This window comes from Anolis carolinensis, chromosome 2 (genome assembly GCF_035594765.1).
Source record: "Anolis carolinensis isolate JA03-04 chromosome 2, rAnoCar3.1.pri, whole genome shotgun sequence".
Taxonomy (NCBI): Eukaryota; Metazoa; Chordata; class Lepidosauria; order Squamata; family Dactyloidae; genus Anolis; species Anolis carolinensis.
The window spans coordinates 150,339,228-150,356,577 of NC_085842.1; positions in this window are offsets into that span (position 1 = coordinate 150,339,228).

The following is a 17,350-nucleotide window of genomic DNA, read 5'->3' on the forward strand; positions in this document are numbered from 1 at the left end:
CATGTTTTCCTCTTCGTCTGCCACAATAGTACTAGGAACAGGACTACAAGGCCCATGAGTCCTCACAATAATAATAATAATAATAATAAAAAAACTTTATTTATACCCCGCCACCATCTCCCCAACGGGGACTCGGGGCGGCTTACATGGGGCCATGCCCAAGACAATACAATAAACCATAACATAATACAATTAAATAATACATTACATAAAATAAACAGTACAACATAAGATCAAAACAGCAATATAACACGAGCGGGCCGCATGAATACTACATTTAAAAACTAGATTAAAAATTAAAACTCTGGGTGAGAAAGGGATCAGAATAAAACCTCGAGGGACGGGACATCAGATAGTGAACCAGTCTAGAGGATAAATATCGGGGGGGAGTAGCATAGAACATTTACTCTCCGAAAGCACACCGGAAGAGCCATGTTTTTAAATCTTTCCTGAAGGCTAAAAGGGTGGGGGCTTGCCTGATTTCAATGGGCAGCGAGTTCCACAAGCGAGGGGCCACCGCAGAGAAGGCCCTCTCCCTTGTTCCTACAAGGCGAGCCTGAGATATAGGTAGTGGCGACAGGAGGGCCTCCCCTGATGATCGGAGAGGTCGGGCAGGTTTATGATAGGAGATACAATAATGTAACTTACCCACAAGGGAGGGAGAAGGATCATTATTTGAAAAAAGGATACAAAGAAAATTCTGCTTAAATGTTGTTTAATCTAAGATGGGCAGTAGTAGGAAAGCCAAGGAAAAATTACGATTTTCAAACTGATCTATGCCTGCCTTGCTTGTCTCTCTATATCTTTTATTTCTTTGTAGGCATGTCCTGAAAGTGCTCCAGGAAAATATCTGCTCTTTTTTCTTGCTTGTTTCTACTGCCTGACTCTGTTGGGACACATCATGTGGCTCAAGTGGGCAGGAAAGATTCAACACTGAATATCACCAGGAAATGATGATGGTGCTGATGGCTCTAAATAACTTTGGTCACAATCTCAGCCAAAAACAAAAGAAAAACAGAGGGAAATGTCATGTTTTCCAGGAGAACTAGCTCTGGCCCTTCCAACATATAGCCCTTGGGAGGTCACCCAATGTTGAATGGGTCTCTTGACCCTGACGAAAATTGCTCACCCTTCTGTAAAAATGGGTTGCAACCCAGAAGAAAGAAGAATATAGTTGTTGTCAAAGGATTTCATGGCCTGAATCACTGGATTGCTGTGAGTTTTCTGGGCTGTATGGCCATGTTCCAGAAGCATTCTCACCTGGCATTATGCCCACATCTATGGCAGGCATTTTCAGAGGTTGTGAGGTCTGTTGGAAACTAGGCAAGTGGGGTTTATATATCTGTTTAATGCCCAGGATGGGAGAAAGAACTCTTTAATGCTTGAGGCAAGTGTGAATGGTGCAATTGCCCACCTTGATTAGCATTGAATGGCCTTGCAGCTTCAAGGTCTGGGTGCTTACTCCCTGGGGGAGTCCTTTTTTGGGAGGTGGTAGCTGGCCCTGATTGTTTCATGTCTGGAATTCCCCTATCCCCAGGCATTTGAGCACGAGTAACAGCAAAAATGAGATATGAATATATGACCTACTGACAGACCCCACCTGGACATGGAAAGTGCCTTAAATGTATATTTAAATGTATAATTATGTATATTTTAATGTATATTCTTAATTTTATTGTAATTTTTAATCTTGATGGATTTTTAAATTTGATAAAAATTGTTTTTTGATATGTATGTTTATATTGTAAGCCGCCCTGAGTCCCCTGATGGGTGAGAAGGGCAGGGTAGAACTGATGTAATAAATAAAATAAATAAATATCTTCTGAGTGTTGTTCTTTATTTACTCTCCTGATTTTAGTTTTTAAATACTGGTAGCCAGATTTTTTTTCTCCTTTTCATGGTTTCCTCCTTTCAACAAAATGAACAAAATCTGGCTACTAGTATTAAAAAGCTCTAAAACTCTGGACCTTCCACAGATATATAAAAACCACTTGCATTGTTTTCCAACAGACCACATAACCTCTGAGGATGCCTGCCATAGATGTGGGTGAAACATCAGGAGAGAATGCTTCTGGAATATGGCCATACAGCCCGGAAAACTCACAGCAACCCAAGAATATAATCCTTCAGGTTTAGAACAGGCTACATAGGTACTGCCAGAAGAGGCTAGATTTCCGTGCCTGTAAGGAAGCAGAAAGAGCAAGCATTAGGCCACACCTGAGAAAGACTTGGGGAGAGTTTGAGGTTATTTGGCAGAAGCCTGAAGTCGGAAACAACTTGAAGGCACACAATAACAACAATGGAGAATAAGATTAAGATGACTTAATCCAGTGGCAGATGGAGACAACAGCCCAAAGGTAAGTACAAAGGCAAGCAGGAAAGGTAAAAAAAAAAAAAGTACTTGCCACAGAAGGGGTGGAGGGGCTGTGGCTGAGCACACTTCAAATAGCAGGTGAGACATTGGAGTAGAAACACCAGTGCTTTCAATGCCTATTCAGTGATATGAAAAGAAGAGTGTGGGAAGTAAACAAAATGAGATTGAATGCCTAGTACAGAGAGGTAAATACAGCTTGCTTAGACAGAACTGAGGCTGGGTGGGATAACACCCATGACTGGAATGTAGCAACTGAAAGTTATAATTTGTTCAAAAAGAATAGATGCCTCAGTATGGGGAGGTGAATAGCATTCCAAGACAAAAAAAAGTGTCCACCTGCACGTAAACCCAAGAGAGCAAACACAGCAGTCCTGGAGAGAACATCTGGTTAGAAAGTAATAGACAATGGAATAAGAACAACTCTATGGTCAGATAGCCCCTAAACTGAGAAGAATATACAGAGGAGGCATTTGGGAAACAAATGTTTCAAGAAAGCCTGAATTAGTTCAAAAGGGACACTTCTACTACCTTGATACTTACTGAAAGATAATCTGTGCTAAGAATGGAATACACAAAAGAAATTCTGAAAAAAGTTCAGCCAGTGAGAACCTTATGGAAAGTGACCATGTAATGCTGGCATTCATTACATGATGTCTTTTTTTAATTGTGTCAGAAGCGACTTGATAACATAATGTAAGTCGCTTCTGGTATGAGAGAACTGACCATCTACATAGACGTTGCCCAGGTAATGCCTGATGTGTTACCATCCTGCTGGGAGGTATATCTCATGTCCCTGCAAGCTAGAGCTGGCAGATGGGAACTCATCTCATCTCGCAGATTCGAACTGGCAACTTTCAGATCAGCAACCCAACCTTCAGGTCAGCAGTCCAGCCGGCACAAGGGTTTAACCCATTGCGCCACTGCAGCTCCTATCTGATGTAGTCAAACATAGACCTTGGGTTTCAATAAAGCTCATCTTAATAAACGTGGAGAAATGCTAATCAGGATTCCGTGGCTGGAGAGGTTAATAAAGGAAAGAGCCCCTAAATATTCCAACTTTGTTGTGGGTCAACACATTTTGCCATGGTTTATTCCTTGCTCATTAAAAATTATTGCATGGTGACAACAACCCTGTCTCCACCCCTTAACCACTGTAACTTACAGTGGTAACTGTAAGTAACTGTAACTGTAGCTTACTGAGAAGGTCTTTACTAACATGTTACCAACAGACATGTCTGCAGCTATACCTAGTGTTTTCTCAGTAATAGGTCTACTTTTGTGAATTTATAAAGACATACATGAAACTTCTGCTCTGAAGCCTTTTTGCCAGTCACATTAGGCTTCTAAACAATGTCCTATCAAGATATTGACCTGTAAACAGACAGCATTAGGCTTAAAACCTCCCATGAGTGACATTGGAAAATACACATTTCCCTGGAAGGACCCAGCCTCCTTTATGTAGTTTAGGCATAAGAAATCTTAACTCCTATACCAGTGGTTCCCAAACTTATTTGACCTACCGCCCCCTTTCCAGAAAAAATACTACCCAGCGCCCCCTGGAGAGGGGGTGTGGCTTAGAGGGATGGGCGTGGCTCCTGCTCAAGAGGGCGGGGCTGAGCCTCTCCCCTAGTCCAAGATGCAGGGCTGCGAGGGGAAGTGGGTGGGGCCACAAATGGGCGGCCACGACTGGGATGGGCGGAGTTAGGAGCTCTGAGGCAGGGTTGAGCTTCTATCCCTATCCTGCAGCGCCTGCCAGGACACAGGAGGCAGGGCTAGAGGAGGAGGCGGGGCCTCTTATTTATTTATTTATTTATTTATTTTATTTCCGATATTTCTACCCCGCCCTTCTCCCTGAGGGGACTCAGGGCGGCTTACACAACTGGCAGGATCACTACCAGTATATCATAATACAATAAAATAATACAACAATTAAAATAGTTAAATAACATAGTAAAATACAATATATAAAAGATTTAAAACAGTGCAACGCTGAATATATATGCCAGTCATCCATCAGACCTTGTGCAAGAGCCTCTTCCCAAGTGCCTGACGGGGCTGAACCTCTATACCCCACCCCCATGTTCTAACAAGCACCTCAGGGGAAGTATACAGAGCCTCAGCCCTGTCTCGCGCTCTTGGAAGGAGGCCCCGCCTCCTTCCCTAGCTCTGCCCTCTCTGTCCCAACAAGCGCCTCAGGAGAGGTATAGATTCTCAGCCCTGTCTCGGGCTCTTGGGAAGAAGCCACGCCCACTCCTCTAGCTCCGCCCCCTGTGTGTCCGAACAGGTGCCTCAGGTGCTCAGCCCTGTCTCCAGCACTTGGGAAGAGGCCCCGCCCCTCCTCTGGCCCCGCCCCCATGTCCTAATAGGTGCCATCACCGTCTCCCTGGATCGCTCCAGCACTCACCGGGGGGCGGTATCGCCCACTTTGGGAATCACTGTCCTATACAATCAAAAAGAGGAGCTGCAGCGCGAACACTGAGAACCAACACGGAGGCCAATAAACAATTAATATCTTTATTAAAGCAATAAAAGTTTCAAACAAAAATAAGCAGAATAGATAGTCAAGCAGTTGACCTTTTAGAAAAGATCAAAATTAGTCCAAAGAATGAAAGTCTTATGTCCAATATTAGAGTCCAAAGTCCAAAATGCAATAACTGAAACACACTCAAACTTATTGGAAGTTTGAGTGGGGAAAGGAGCAAAGTTCCTCAGGAAAGTACTTGAAGTAATAGTCTAGAACAAGGTTTCAAGGCAAGGCTAAGGCTGTTCGTGGTGGATCTGAAACGCAGTCCAAACTTGGCAAAGGACGAGCCACAACACCCGGTCTACTTGAGAGTAAGCGCACCAACGGGCCGCTTGGAGCTCAGGATCAAGAGACGATGTATTCTTCAATCAGAAGTTCAGTTGACACAGCGACAGATATTCTCTGCGTAGAACTTTTATTGAAGTCCAAGAGCTCCCCCGAAGCAGGTGCATGACTCCCCAAATCTTCCCAAGAGAACTGAGCTGCTAACAACGAGATGGCAGATGCCTGCCTTCCCAATTCTTCCCAAGAGAACTGACTTAGCCACAATCTCCTCACTCTGCTAATCTCACACTTCTCCTTAAACTTTGTCTTCGAGAGCGATCTGTTTGGAAAGTAGCCCTTCTATCAAACTCTAAACTCTCCGGAGATCCGGGAAGAGCCGGCAACATTTCAAGGGCATTCCTAATTGGCTCTGGCTTGGCAATGTCAACAGGAGACATCTGGAAAGGGATTGAATCTTGCTGAGGTGGGAAAAAACCCAAATCCTCTTCAGTTTGATCAGCAATGATGCGGGATCAGGGGCCAAAGGTGCCTGAGACATCACAGGGTGGTGGAAACATGATGGAGCTGCAGGAAGACTCTGATCATGAAATACTGTATTTACCCGAATTTAACGTTCATTTTTGGGCTAAATTACCATACTTTCCCCAAATTAGGATGCACATTAGATTCGTGTTATATAGTAATCTTAGTTCTGAGCCACAGCAAAAGGGGAGGCTACTTCAGGAGCACCTGGAGCTCCTATTTGAAGGATGTCATCTCTAATTTTATGGCCATGGCTCAATACTATGCAATTTTGGGATTTGTAGTTTGATGAGTCACCAGCACTTTTTGGCAAAGAAAGTTTAAGACTTTGTAAATCTACATAATTTCATACGACTGAGCCAGGGCAGTTAAAATGGATGCATTCTACAGCAAATATGCATCCCAAGGTTTTCTTTTCCATTGCTGGAAACTTTGGTGTTCTAACAGCTTTGTTTTTAAAGAAGGAATTGTAAGCATGCAGCCACTCTTTAGCCAAATTGCGGAGAGCGCACTTTTTGCCGCTGCCCATTACATTCGCCTGCAGATACTTTTTCGGTTTTGGTTTTAGTTTGAAAATTGAGGTGCCCATTAGATTCAATAGCGCATTAGACTTGAGTAAACATGGTACTGTAGTTAAATTGTATTGTAGCTAAAGCTGGAAATATCTATGTGGTTTTGTTGTTGTATGCTGCCATGTGGACATCAGTATATAGTGATGCTATGAACATGATTAACAAGATACTGTTATTAACAGCCTTGGTCTGGTTTTGCAAACACAAAGACATGGCTGTCTCAACTGCATAAAACTCACTTATACTCTAGTATTCTCCTTTTATTCATGCAGTCAGCTTTCCCTGACATTGTTGTCATTTCTAGAGGTCATATTTTCATGTGATATGTCCAAAATATAATAGTCTCTGTTTAGTTATTTTGGTTTCTATCAAGAGTTAAGTTTGGTTTTCTCATCTTGTTCTGTGCCTTCAAGTAGTTTCCAACTTATGGTAATCCTAAAATGAAGTTATGATGGGGTTTTCCTAGCACAGCTTCAAAGGTTTATTTTCCTCTATGAGTGAGAGAGTGGGTTTCCATAGCTGAGTGGGGATTTCAACCCTGATCTTCCAGAGTCATACCACCTCATCACATGTAGAAAAATCAGTGTCCTTGCAATGCTGCCAAGATGCTTCCTCCTCGGAGACTGCCGGATGACATCACACAACATCAGGCAACTTCTGGCAGGGCTACGTGGAGGAAGCAGCATCCTGTTAGAATTTCTGGGAGTTGAAGGCCAAAAACATCTGGGGACCCCAGGTTGAGAACCAGTGCTCTAGGCCCTAGAATAGGCCTGCATAACCTGCAGCCCTCCAGATGTTTTGGGCTTCAGCTCCCAGAATTCCTGAGTATTGGAACAGCTGGCTAGGGCTTCTGGGAGTTGGAGGACCAAACATCTGGAGGGCCGCAGGTTGTGCAGGCCTGCTCTAGAGGATCTTTGATTCTCAATTTCCTCATATATCTCTAAGTTCTTACCTATGTGCCTTTTCAAGCCTTAGTCTTCAAATTTTTTTTACTATAACCTCCATACTGACAAATGACTAATCTGAGCTATAAAACATATTTAAAAGTTTTAATGTCTTCTTTATCTGCTAAAAACCTATATGCAGCCAATTGCTTTGTGTTTTTAAAATTATTTCCATTAACGTAAGGCAGAAACTCTCTTAGGAAGCCATAGACAACAAATGTCTGAATATGCTGTGATATTTTGCACCTTTCCCAAGTGTTCCCAAGTGTGCTTGATGTGAAAATGCTCAGAATTTCAAATTTCTAGAAGATGTACAGGGGTTAAATATTCATGCATAATAGAAATTGGAAATTCCACATCAACTTATATAAAGCTTACGCTGGAAGCATAATAACCAAATATAATCATTAAACTAGAAAGTATTACACTTTTTCATATCAGGAACGACCTGAGAAACTGAATGTATTACACTACATATTCATAGCAGCAAGAATAGCATACACACAGTTCTGGAAGAAGGCAGACTTCCCAGCAATAGAAGAATGGATAGTTAAAATCTTTAAAATAGTGGAAATTGACAAATTAGCAATGATGAACACAGAAAAAAATACAAAAAAACCTTTATCAACGACTGGGAACTATTTCTAAACTATGTAAAAAAAAAAAAAAAAGAAGAAGGAAAAGTTTTGTAGAAGGGTTCATAATTCAACCTGTTAGAGTCTATGGATGGAATCTAGAAATAATAAATATCAGGCCAGAAGGAAGAATAGAAAAGCAATATAATAGGAAGGAAGAACAGAATTATATATAAATATCTCCAACCCAAGGGACAGGAAGTCACTAAATTGGGAGGGTCAGGAGAAGGGGAGAGCATTTTTTTCGTGTCAGGAGCGACTTGAGAAACTGCAAGCCACTTCTGGTGTGAGAGAATTGGCCATCTGCGAGGACGTTGCTCAGCAGAGAACCAGATGTTTGATGTTTTTACCATCCTTGTGGGAGGCTTCTCTCCTGTCTGCGCATGGGGAGCTGGAGCTAACAGAAAGAGCTCATCCACGCTCTCCTCGGATTTGAACTGGCAACCTTCAGGTCAGTAACCCAACCTTCAAGTTAGCAGTCCTGCTGGCACAAGGGTTTAACCCATTTGCAACACGGGAGGAGGGGGGGTTCAATATTACATAGATGTTAGGGAGTATTGTATTGGTTCATGCATATATACATGTATTTAGATTTGTTTCACTATTTTATGAATATGTAAATTGAAAATAAAAATATATTAATAATAAAGCTTATGCTGGAAGACTCTCACAGAAGTCATCCAACTGGATTGTCGTGAAGGTTCTTCAGACACTTTAACTGGGGCAGAACATGACCAGTGAAGTCTCTGATGAGACTGTCTATTCAGCACCAACGGCACGGGTTGCCAGTGCATTCCCACGCCTAAGTCAGTGTGCTGGCTTTAACAGCTACAATCAATTTAGGTCTAGGTTATATGCACAATTGACTTTTTGGACAGGTAGGGTATTCCTCTCCCTGTACACATTAACTTACACAATACTTAATAGTCTGTTTCCCACAGTTTTGAACTCTAGCCCCCTTCACCCCCTTCAGATCTACCAGACCAGTTTTGCTCATTTCCAGCTGACTGATGTCTGCGACAAACATTCTTTTTACAATAGTTAATTTATGATTTTATGAACTTGTCATATTGATGTAGAACTACTTAGTTTATCATGTCAGCTGTGATGGGAAGACTGTAGTCTTGCAAGGCAGCTAAGACACGTATAAAATAATGAGACCAAGGCAATTTAAAGAGCACAATAGGATTTTGGCCATGTGATACTTCTTTAGACTTGCATAATCAGCTAGGGCAAATAAGGCTCCCGAACTGAACTGATACAGAAAGGGATGCCGAGCTTGAGCCTCACAGTGGTTGAAAGATCGCTTGGGCTCTGGAAAACTTTGGGCTGGTTCACAGATGCAGGTGTATCACCTGATATCTCATCACTCAGTGGCTTTCAGGTGATTGGATGACTGATTCTAAAGAGGTGATGTCAGGTGGTAAAAAAGCACTCTGACTGTGAGGATGGTCCCTGGTGCCTGGGTCATTGCTTGATGTTGCTATTGCTGAGTGATGAATCAGCATGTGTGAGCTCATCTGAAGAGGAAAGCAGCCTTAGCAACATTGTGCTGGTGTCACTCTTGGATCACAGATATTTCTTTTTAGAGAACAGCCTGATGTCAGCTGCTTCTCATCTATCAATTCTTAATCTGCAGATTTCTAAACAAGATTGTTCTGCAAAGCTTCCTGAGAATGCAGAAACATAAGAAGGACCTTGCTTGATCAGACCAAAGACACATCCAGTCCAGCATCTTGTTTCCCACAGCCGTCATTCAAATGCCTACAGGAATCCTACAAAAGCAGAACATGGAGGATATGAGCTGCCCTCCCCTGCCACTATTGTTCACTGTTGCACACCTGCAATTCTGAAATCCAAATTCTTCCAAATTGTCCACATGGATGGCTGAGATACTGATACCTTTGCTTTCTGATGCTTCAATGGTCACAAACGTTTCATGCACAGAACGATTGAAAATACTGTGTATAAAATTATCTTCAGGCTATGTATATAAGGTGTATATGAAATATAAATGAATTATGTGTCTTACCATGGTATCTTACTGTATATGTTGTGAATGAGTCTTCTGAGGCTGTGAGTGATAATGGAGGGATCAGGAGAGGAAGGAAGAACCCTCGTGAGGAGGGCTCCTTGGAAGATTTATACAGGAAGAGAATCACGGAGATTGATGAGGAGTCTTCTGAGGAAGGTTCATGTGGGGACTTGGGAGGGGATGTTGAGCTGGAAATGGATGCTGAGGAACCCGTGGTGACGGAGGAAGTTGGCATAGATTGGGCACGGGCTCCGGAGGATCTTGGGGAGAAATCTGGGTCCATGGATGCTGTAAATGCTGGAGAGACTTGGGTATCTTCAGAAGCAGATCCCACATGGTCTGCCTGGAGGAATGAGGGTAGTTCCACAGGGTGTGGGCAGGATGATCTTGATTCTGATGAGGAGTTTGGGACACCTGATCCAAGGGCGTTGGCTGTTTGGAGCTCAGATTCTGATGAGGAGTTTGGGACACCTGATCCAAGGGCGTCAGAGGTTTGGACACCCAAGGAAACCTAAATAAATTGGGGATGTTGGGTCACTATGCTTTGCGTGTGGCAAGGTGGTGCTGGGCGCCATTGGGTTTCCTGTACGTGATTCTGAAGACTGGCTTGGGACTTTGCAACAGATGTAAGTTTGATCTGGGTTATTCTGCAACAGAGGGCAGGAATTGTGTGGGTTTCCCTGGACTGCACTGTTATTACTATTTTGCATTAGCTGCTGTTCGCCTCCGTTGTCTTGGCTCTTTGTGCCATTCCATGACGTGGACCTTCTTGTGATGACTTCATTCCTTGGACCTTGGACTGGAACTCAACTCGGCTTATCTTTTCGCTCCCAAACTCGTCTTGGCATCGTTCCTGTCTTTGTGGCTGTCTACTGTTGCTGACTACTGGCTTTGTTTCCGACCCTGACGCATTCTCCTTATCCCGACTTCGGACCAGCTTGACTACATTACAGCGTTTTGCTCCTTTAACTCCTGGCTCGAAGTTTATCTCTGCAGCAGTTTGCCGCTAACTCTTCAGCGTCTTCCAGTTTCGCTTGTTTTTGCCGCTCACAGCAAAGAGCTTTTTAGCCCGGTTTGGGTTCCTGTTTCAGTTTGGAATCGCTGTTGTACTTCTGGGTTTTGGGAAAGTTTTTGGGGCTTCATAACTGTTTGCCTTTGTTTGTTTTGTCATTTTAAGCCCGTTTTGAGCTTTTGGGCTGAGTTCACGTACTCTATGTTAAATCTGGATTATATCTCTGGTTAATCCAGATGCCAATTAATGCTTTTGGCATTTTTCCTGCTTTGACTGCCTAATAACACTGGAGATTAAGTGTTTCAAGTCTCTGTTAATTTACTGAACTATTTTTGGACTTTTACTTTAATAAACTATATTTTGGCTCTCAGTTGGCATCTGACCTTTGACAGTGTACATACAGTAGAGTCTCACTTATGCAACATAAATGGGCTGGCAGAATGTTGGATAAGCGAATATGTTGGATAATAAGGAGGGATTAAGGAAAAGCCTATTAAACATCAAATTAGGTTATGATTTTATAAATTAGGCACCAAAATATCATGTTATACAACAAATTTGACAGAAAAAGTAGTTCAATGAGTAGTAATGCTATATAGTAATTACTGTATTTACGTATTTAACACCAAAATATCACAATGTATTGATAACATTGACTACAAAAACATTGACTACTAAAAGGCAGACTGCGTTGGATAATACAGAACATTGGATAAGCGAATTTTGGATAAGTGAGACTCTACTGTATTTGCAAATATAGGTATTCTAAAAAAATTTAAAATTCAAAACACTTCTGGCCCCGGGCATTTTTGATAAGATGTGCTTAACCTGAATTCAGGTCAGTTCTTTCCATGTCTGATCATCTAGGTAACATACTGCCATCATGACTACTAGAGAATGATAATTTTAACCTCCATAATTTTATCTAATCCTCTGTTAAGTCATGTAGATTGGCAGCCATCATATACTGTAGAAGTAAATCTCACTGTTGAGATGCCCTATGTGAAACTTCATTTTATATGTCCTGAATTTCCCAGCTTTTACTTGCATTGGATGACCCTGAGTTCAAATATAAAGCAGGGGGATAAAAGCTTCCTCTGATGTATACAGTACTTGGCATAACAAATATAATTGTATATATATTTACCATGTTTTTTCTTGTACCTCACCTTTTCACTTATTTTTCTAATTCAAAAATAATCCAACATTGCAACAAATTGTACTAGATTGGACCTCTACTACCAAGCAGATGGTCTTTGCAATCCTTGTTAGCATCTTGGCCAAACATTAATAGCTGCCCTGTGCAGAGAAAGAGTCCATTTATATCAGTGTTCTTGTTTGATAGTTTTTACATTCGTTTGGCAGTTTGAGGCTGTGAAATGATATGAAAGCTGGAAATGGATTAGGGAAGTAAATTTTCCTCCATTGCTAACCTGTTTATATAGTTATCATAGCTATGGGAGGGAAATGGATTATGCTTTCACTTTGGTTTTGCTTTATATAATCCTTGCAACTCCATTTTCCATCAGCTTCAACTTAGTGGGGTGCACCCCAGCCCAGGTGCCACATGTGTCATCAATGGGGACTCAATTGATTGCATAGCTTGGGTAGGATTAGTTTTGGGATCCAGTTCTACCATTGGATGGGATGAGATGCTGAACCCCATCAGCAAAAGGGATGGGATATCTCTGTGCTGTGAAGCATGCGCTGCATCACTTTTCACCAATAAAATCTATGTTATAGCAGTAACACGTGGCAATGTTCAGCGTGGAAATATTTTAGGAGGCCTGGAACTACAATCCAATTCCTGAATAAAGACCTTTTTATAGTAAGACAGTACCTTCATCCATTCAATAGCTTTCTTTCACCAGCAGCATCTATTTTGCGTTCTAATGTCCAATATTCTTTCTGAGCTATATAAAAAAGAATAGTCCAGAATAGAGGTCTATTTGTATAATGTCTACAATTTGCATAAAGACCTAATCAGAGGAGATTTATATTTGTAATACACCAAACTGAGACTCGATGTGACTTCTAAAAATTAACACAAAATTTTTTTTAAATGTAAAAACATACCCAAAAAGTTGCCAAAATGTAATTAAAATATCAGTAGTATTAATTTTTTTACAATACACTTTTTGGATTAGTTTTCACTAATTGAAGTCAGCTCCATGGAAGGCCCTCTCCTCACCAGAAATGCCCATGGGATTGGAAGGAGGAGCAGATTTTAAACCATTATTTCTCCTAACAATAATTAACAAAGGAAATTTCTTTTTTCACAGCTGCAGCACCCTGGGTCAAAATGTTAGCGGAATTATTCACCACAGACAGAAGGCTCACGTCCTGGTCAGCCACTGAAATCCTGAAAATGAGGTATAGGATAACACATGGTTATACCAGTACAAGTATTTTTGCAGCCATTCTGGAAGTTTGTGAAGCACCGGGGTCCTTAGTGTAACTCTTTCCACCTGGCTTCTATATTTTGTTCTTTGCCCCCTTCCTTATGCGCCCAAGGACAAAAAGGCAGCCTCCTTCCTTGTTTAAGGGATGGTGGCTACTTCTGTGCACTTAGGAAAAGAGTACAAGCCCTCAAACATGCCTCCTTCCCCACCACCACAGGCATCATTATGCTGGTGAAGCATTATGCTCCCTCAACGTAATTATCTGATCTCAGTCTTAGAACGCAGGAGTGAAACTTGGTAAAAATATATAAAATCTCAGTGTTAGTTTATGCCAATTCATATCACCCACAGGCTTCCATCTGACATATGAAATATGACTTGCAAATGGGAATAATGATCAAGTGGAACTAACAACCTACTCCTTTGAACAAGTTTCAACAGTGGTAGGAGGTGGGGAAACTTAAGCTTCAGAATGTGACCATCTTGTGAATTACAGAATAAATCTATTTCTATGTATTGTTGAAGGCTTTCACAGCTGGAATCACTGGAGTATTGTGTGTTTTCTGGGCTGTATGACCATGTTCTTGCAGCATTTTCTCCTGATGTTTCACTTGCATCTGTGAAACATCTTCAGAGGATCTGTGTATCTGTGACATTAGGTCAAAGTAATATCTATTATTAAAACAATAGAGGTGAGATATATTACATATGTAGTGATAACTAGCTACAATTCTGGTAACTATAATAGGAAACTATTGGTTGAGCAATACAGGATGTCCAACTGGTTCATGGAATTGTGTAAAAGAGAAGCATTTAGGGAGAGAATGAATTCTCTTTTCCACTATCGATGAAGAGATTCCACTTGCCTAATTTCCAACAGACCTCACAACCTCTGAGGATGCCTGCCATAGATGTGGGTGAAACATCAGGAGAGAATGTTTCTGGAACATGGCCATACAGCCCAGAAAACTCACAGAAACCAGATGAAGAGATCCTTTTTGAGTCTCTTTGCTCTTGTTATTTCCCTGATTTCCTGGCCAATTTTCTCATGTGATTCTCAGAAATTACACCGCAAAAAGAATGATATCAAAATGTGTGCTCACTCACAGCCGATTATATGCTGACATCATTGACAGTAAATGCCACATTTTTCTCAAAAGAAAAGAGGGATATCAACTGAATAGAATGACTAGATGGACGAGAAATGGATGAAGCTGTTTTCAGGAAATGTTTCTTTCCTTTTTCAAACGTGGCCTATCTCAGTATGTTCCCTGGAAGGCTGCACAAAGAGGTCTACTTTTTGATGCTGAAGACCACATTGGTGAAAGATGTCCTTCTTTAAACTCAGCCATCCTGTTCTCCATGTTCTTTTGAGAAAGATCTTTACTGCAACTCTAAGTAGGGTTGTGGTTATGGAGGTAAGGAAAATAACAATGGTTTACAAGATGCTGAGAAAGTGCCAGGCCAAAAGAAAAAAAAAATCTTTCTGTGCATGCTAACATGCATTTAAAACAGGATTGGACAACTGCTGGTCCTCTAGATGTTGTGAGCATACAACTCCTATGAGCCTCAGCCATGTAGCATTGGCCAGGGCTGGTGGAGGTTATCATCCAATGGCATCTGGGAGGAATACAAGTTGACCACTCTGGGTTTAAAACAATTGTGTAGGCTGGGATAGATGATTTCCAGAGGTTTCTCCCTTGCAGCATTTTTGTTTTCACTATGAAAGGTTACTCCCCTGCATTCTCTATGCAGGGATGATTTTGCCACACTTTCACCCACCCACAAATGTTTAAACTTAGCAGGGGGGCTTTTACCCCAGCCGAACATTACTGGATATCATACTTCAGGTCAGAAGTGGAGTGCCCCTGGATGTTGGTGAATTGCAGCTGCAAGCTTTTCTCATTATTGCCTATGCTGTATGTAGCTGCTGGGAATTCCAGGTCCACAATAGTTGGAAGCCTACACATGGTAACGCAATGGGTTAAACCCTTGTGCCAGCAGGACTGCTGATTTGAAGGTTGGGTTGCTAACTTGAAGGTTGCTGGTTCAAATCTGGGGTGAGCATAGATGAGTTCCTTTTGTCAGCTCCAGCTGAAGCCTCCCACAAGGATGGTAAAATATCCAACATCCGGGCGTCCCCTGGGTAACATCCTAGCAGACGGCCAATTCTCTCACACCAGAAGTGACTTGCAGTTTCTCAAGTCGCTCCTGACATTAAAAAAGCACCCCCACAAGTAGATACTTAGAGCAAGATTTCTCAGGCTGCCTAATGTGAGGGACAAACATTTCCCCTTGCAATTGTGCCAGGAACTGGTGCAATATTTCTATCAATTGAGTACAGTTGTTTCTTTTTTCCTTTCCATTTATCTGGACTGGCAACCAATGGCCCAGGGTCAATGCCTCTGAGAGAAACTTTGCAAGGCGGAACAAAGCTGTTTTTTTGGGCCCTAGTAACAGTGCTGAGAGGGGAGTCTCTCAAAATTGAAACTTAAGGTCCAAATGAGGGACTCTAAGAAACCTTCCTGGTTACAGTGTCCATCTGAATAAGAAAATATATAAAAGGTTGAATGTTTGCTAACCTTTGTAAAATATTGCAATGGAGGGAGGCTGTGTGGAGTTTGTTTATTTATTTTTGTGAGGGGTCCATCAGAAATTCAAGGATCCCTCCTTAGCTCTCTGTCCCCCAGACTGATGAACTGGCCAAACCCGGCTTTACAGCCTCTGCTCAGGGACCACCATTTTGAGCAGTACTAAGCTAGAGTATCAGTCATGAAATGAACTATGTAAGATCTAATAGGTACATAATAAGGCCTCAATTGACTGGACTAATTGATTACATTGTGTTGAGCAACTAAGCACCCTTCACCTCACAATGAATTTGTCAACAGACTTACATTTTCAAATTTTTAATGCAAGTGCTTGTAAAAAAAATAGATGGGAAGCAATATATTAAGAAAACCATCTCACTTTCTTACACTGAAATAGAAAACAAGAGTATGTCTATTTTTGTGTGATTGCTTTTTGTTATACACATATTTGGTCAATTTATCAACCCAAACTCATACTATCAGTCAATCAACTACTATTCCCTTCTTTGTCTGACAGCACAAATAAATAAATGGACCACAATTTGAAGGATGTGAATTCATCATTGGCAGAAGGGAACTGTATAAATAATAGAAATGAGTTAACAATGTGGCAACTTACCCAGAAAGAAAGACTGTTGTCAGAAGTTCACCACCTTGGTCAGGCATGCCATAACTGGGAGTCTCAGCCTTTCCCAGAATACTGGGAAGGTCAACCAGCCCTCCCACTGCAGCCTTCTGCTCCTTTCCAAGAGCCCAGCAACTCCCTGCTGCTAAGTCATCCCCACCCCTCCCAAACAGGGAGCTGCATTTGAAAGAAGAGTGCATACAGTATGCGTCACAGGACATATATAAAAAAGACTGATCAGGCCCAGTGAGTTATGGAATGGTTTGTTGGTGCTCCAAGAAATTCTATGCTAAGAAAGAGCAAGGAAATAGCTGCCTATACATATTCAAGGCAAGACTTTCACCAGTTGGGGCAGAGAAATCATAAGAGAGGAAATTGAGACATTCAGGGCAGGAAAATCATTAGGGCTCTTGTAATGCTGAAGGCCATTTATTGGATGGATGAAATATTTGATTCAGGGAACATCCATGAAGAAGATGCTCAGTAAGGCAATTTTCCAAGTTAACTAGGATGTGTTTGAAGTTTCCTGGTGCTTGAGACAACATTTAAAGTCCTAAATAGCTTGGGAACCTCATTACTCCCCGAGATATGCTGGGGGTGACTTCTTCCATGCCCCACCAATGAGGTCAATCAACAGTATTGGGACACGGGAGAAGGGTTTCTTAGCTGTGTCACCCCAATTCTGGAATGTCCATCCCTTGGAGACCCAATTGGTACCAATACTCATTTCATTTAGACACACAATGAAAACCTAGCTGTTTATCGATGTCTTTGGGCCTCATCAATTCATTTCAAATACTGATGTACATAGTTTTAAACAAACTTTTAA